Below are 4,788 nucleotides of genomic sequence, written 5' to 3' on the forward strand. Positions count from 1 at the left end.
AGAGGCCGGCTGGGGCTCCCCCGCCCCCGAGGCCGGCCCCTGGCTGCCAGATCCCGGGCACGATTCAGGCAGCAGCAGCGGAAGCGAGCGATACCGACACGCCCGGCGGGGAGAAGGCCCTCGTCTCTCTCCCCGCCTTGCCACGGGAGCACCGGGACGTGCTAGAGGAGACAGCGACCCGCGGAAGCGGGGCGCGCCCCCGGCACGCCAGGACCTTAGAGCCGGGGCGGCTCGCTCGGCAGCGGGCGGGGGTACGGGCCACAAAGCCGCCCTTCTCAGGCTAGAGGTTTCATTTAGGGAGGAACCCTCGGGGACCCCACCCGGGCAGGTGAGGCCTCACGCGCGGCGCCGCTTTTAGCCCCTTTTAACTTTCGCGACGCCGCCGCCTCGCTCTCGGCTCGGCCAACCCCCGCCACACGCAGCTGCTCGCGGCCGGCACCCGCGGGTACCCGGAACCGAGGACGACACCGGCGCCTCACGCGTTTTAGGACACCTGAAAACTCACGGGGCCACGCAGCAGTCACAAAGCCGGTTGCGGTAGACCGGTCCCCGAACCCTGCCCCAGCGCCGGGGGGGAGGTGGAAAGGGGAGGATGCGGCAAGGCACGCGCCGGGCCGCTAACGCCACGGCTCCCCCCCGCTCGAGCCGCTCGGGGCTGGGGGAACGAGGACGACACCTCACACGCGACGGGAAGCGAAGTGGAAAGGAAGACCGCCCTTGCCCTGCCGGCCGGGGGCCCTTTCCGACGCGACCCGAAAGGCCTCATCGATCAACAAGGACAGAAGGAAAGGAAGCCAGCGGAGGCCCCACGGCCTCGCTCTTCTGGGACAGACACAGCCACGCGCACCCGCCACCGCCCTCGGGAGCAGCCAGCAGGCACGGGGCTCGGCGTGCGGGCAACACGCCGGAGGAGCAAACGGGGCGCCCTCCAGAGATGGGGGGGGGGGGCAAGCTGCACCGGGCCGCACCGGCTCACAGGGCACCTCTGCCTCCCCGAAATGTGGGCTTGCATTTTCCCTCAAGCTGCACCGAGTTACATCTCCATCACGGGGCGCCCCTCTGGAGCCAGGAGGAAGCCGTGCTGGGGCACCGGCTTGCCCTCCTCCCCCCATGCCGGGCTCCATAGCATACGAGTGGCCAGTCACCGCCGCTGGCTTTTCCCTTAGATGCCGTGCCCCCGCGGGCTGCGGCTTTGGCCATGGGGGGGAACCCCCGTGAAGAGGGTCCAGTGCTGGGAACTCTCTCTGCCCCTTACCGGGCTCTCTCTCGCCGTGCCTGGACGGGCTTGCTTTCCATTCTTGGTGGGACCGACGCCGGCACCACGTCTCCCCGGCTTTCTCTGCCCCCGTGCCCCACCGGGCAAACTTCGCTTCGGGGGTTCCACACTTCGGCAGTGGCCGGCGCCAGCCACTCGTCAACTTTTTTTCTTTTCCCCGCTTTCGTTGCTGAGCCCGGGCTGGGCTCCGGCTCACGGACGAGCGAAACCCATCCAACACCGCTGAGGGTGCGCCAGCGGCCGCTCCAAACCGCCGCGCCTTTGTTCGGCCCCCGCGGGTCCCCTCTCTGACCCGGGCGAAAGCCACCGAGAAGCCAGACGGACCCCTGCCCAGCCGCCTGGCGGGTGGCTTGGAGCAGCCGCTCGGCAGCGCTGCCCTGGGAGTGCTCGGCGTCACTCGTTCCCTCATATACGGAACTGGAGGGCCGTCAGCTCCCCGAGCGCACAACCAGCCGACCTCCGCCCAGCGGCAGGTCGCAGAAATCACGCCGGCTTGTACGATGACGTAGGCGGAGGCAGAGCGCAACAGCGACCCCTTGGCGACAAGCGCGATCTCCGCGGAGAGCACGTCTACTCGCCGAGGGAGAGCACGTCTACTCGCCGAGGGAGAGCACGTCTACTCGCCGAGGGAGAGCACGTCTACTCGCCGAGGGAGAGCACGTCTACTCGCCCAGGGAGAGCACGTCTACTCGCCGAGGGAGAGCACGTCTACTCGCCCAGGGAGAGCACGTCTACTCGCCGAGGGAGAGCACGTCTACTCGCCCAGGGAGAGCACGTCTACTCGCCCAGGGAGAGCACGTCTACTCGCCCAGGGAGAGCACGTCTACTCGCCCAGGGAGAGCACGTCTACTCGCCGAGGGAGAGCACGTCTACTCGCCGAGGGAGAGCACGTCTACTCGCCGAGGGAGAGCACGTCTACTCGCCCAGGGAGAGCACGTCTACTCGCCCAGGGAGAGCACGTCTACTCGCCCAGGGAGAGCACGTCTACTCGCCGAGGGAGAGCACGTCTACTCGCCCAGGGAGAGCACGTCTACTCGCCCAGGGAGAGCACGTCTACCTCCCGCCTGAGGGAGAGCACGGGGGGGGGGGGGACAAAGACAGGCGGCAGCAGCTTCGGTGAACGTCACCCGGGAGGCGACCGGGGCTGTCCCGGGGCAGTCCCGGGAAGCCGGCGTCCGACACAGGGAACCGTCAGCTGCCGGACCGGGGCGAATCCCCGCGGCCACGGCAGGGGTGGGGGCTCGAAGACAGCCGGCAGCCGCTTCGGTGAACGTCACCCGGGAGGAGACTGGGGCCCTCCCGGGACCGTCCCGGGAAGACGACGTTCGGCACGAGATCCCGGCCGCGGCCGGACCGGCTCGAAGCCTCGCGGTCCCGGCAGCAGCCGGAGCCGCTCGCCGCCTCGGGCTCCCGGCCCCCTACAGATCCGGCGACTCGTTCGCGGGCGGCGGGGGGAGGCAGTGGAGGGGGTGCGGGGAGAAGCGGCAGCGGAGGCGGAGGGGGGGGGGCTCGAAGACAGCCGGCAGCCGCTTCGGTGAACGTCACCCAGGAGGCGATCGGGGCCGTCCCGGGGCCGTCCCGGGATGCCGGCTTCCGGCACGGGGGTCCCCGGCCGCGGCCGGACCGGCTCGTATCCCCGCGGCTCCGGCAGGGGGGGGGGGGGCTCGAAGACAGCCGGCAGCCGCTTCGGAGAACGTCACCCGGCCGGCGACCGCGGCCGTTCCGGGGCCGTCCCGGGAAGCCTGCGACAGGCACGGGGTCCCGGCCTCGGCCGGACCCGCACTGGGTGCCGCCGCCTCGGGCTCTCGGGACGGTATGGATCCGCCGACTCGTTCGCCGGCGGCGGGGGGGAGGCAGTGGAGGGGGTGCGGGGAGAAGCGGCAGCGGAGGCGGAGGGGGGGGGGGGCTCGAAGACAGCCGGCAGCCGCTTCGGTGAACGTCACCCGGCCGGCGACCGGGGCCGTCCCGGGGCTGTCCGGGGATGCCGGCTTCCGGCACGGGGTCCCGGCCGCGGCCGGGACCGGCTCGAATCCCCGCGGTCCCGACAGCAGCCGGAGCCGCTCGCCGTTCGGGCTCCCGGCACCCTACAGATCCGGCGACTCGTTCGCGGGCGGCGGGGGGAGGCAGTGGAGGGGGTGCGGGCAGAAGCGGGCCGCGGAGGCGGAGGGGGGGGGGGGGGGCTCGAAGACAGCCGGCAGCCGCTTCGGTGAACGTCACCCAGGAGGCGATCGGGGCCGTCCCGGGGCCGTCCCGGGATGCCGGCTTCCGGCACGGGGTCCCGGCCGCGGCCGGACCGGCTCGTATCCCCGCGGCTCCGGCAGGGGGGGGGGGGGCTCGAAGACAGCCGGCAGCCGCTTCGGAGAACGTCACCCGGCCGGCGACCGCGGCCGTTCCGGGGCCGTCCCGGGAAGCCTGCGACAGGCACGGGGTCCCGGCCTCGGCCGGACCCGCACTGGGTGCCGCCGCCTCGGGCTCTCGGGACGGTATGGATCCGCCGACTCGTTCGCCGGCGGCGGGGGGGAGGCAGTGGAGGGGGTGCGGGGAGAAGCGGCAGCGGAGGCGGAGGGGGGGGGGGGCTCGAAGACAGCCGGCAGCCGCTTCGGTGAACGTCACCCGGGAGGAGACTGGGGCCCTCCCGGGACCGTCCCGGGAAGACGACGTTCGGCACGAGATCCCGGCCGCGGCCGGACCGGCTCGAAGCCTCGCGGTCCCGGCAGCAGCCGGAGCCGCTCGCCGCCTCGGGCTCCCGGCCCCCTACAGATCCGGCGACTCGTTCGCGGGCGGCGGGGGGAGGCAGTGGAGGGGGTGCGGGGAGAAGCGGCAGCGGAGGCGGAGGGGGGGGGGCTCGAAGACAGCCGGCAGCCGCTTCGGTGAACGTCACCCAGGAGGCGATCGGGGCCGTCCCGGGGCCGTCCCGGGATGCCGGCTTCCGGCACGGGGGTCCCGGCCGCGGCCGGACCGGCTCGTATCCCCGCGGCTCCGGCGGGGGGGGGGGGGGCTCGAAGACAGCCGGCAGCCGCTTCGGAGAACGTCACCCGGCCGGCGACCGCGGCCGTTCCGGGGCCGTCCCGGGAAGCCTGCGACAGGCACGGGGTCCCGGCCTCGGCCGGACCCGCACTGGGTGCCGCCGCCTCGGGCTCTCGGGACGGTATGGATCCGCCGACTCGTTCGCCGGCGGCGGGGGGAGGCAGTGGAGGGGGTGCGGGGAGGAGCGGCAGCGGAGGCGGAGGGGGGGGGGGGCTCGAAGACAGCCGGCAGCCGCTTCGGTGAACGTCACCCGGCCGGCGACCGGGGCCGTCCCGGGGCTGTCCGGGGATGCCGGCTTCCGGCACGGGGTCCCGGCCGCGGCCGGACCGGCTCGAATCCCCGCGGTCCCGACAGCAGCCGGAGCCGCTCGCCGTTCGGGCTCCCGGCACCCTACAGATCCGGCGACTCGTTCGCGGGCGGCGGGGGGAGGCAGTGGAGGGGGTGCGGGCAGAAGCGGCCGCGGAGGCGGAGGGGGGGGGGGGGGC

The sequence above is a fragment of the Melanerpes formicivorus genome, unplaced genomic scaffold, assembly GCF_026170545.1.
Source record: "Melanerpes formicivorus ecotype bairdi unplaced genomic scaffold, bMelFor1.0.p_v2 SCAF_274, whole genome shotgun sequence".
NCBI classification, from domain to species: domain Eukaryota; kingdom Metazoa; phylum Chordata; class Aves; order Piciformes; family Picidae; genus Melanerpes; species Melanerpes formicivorus.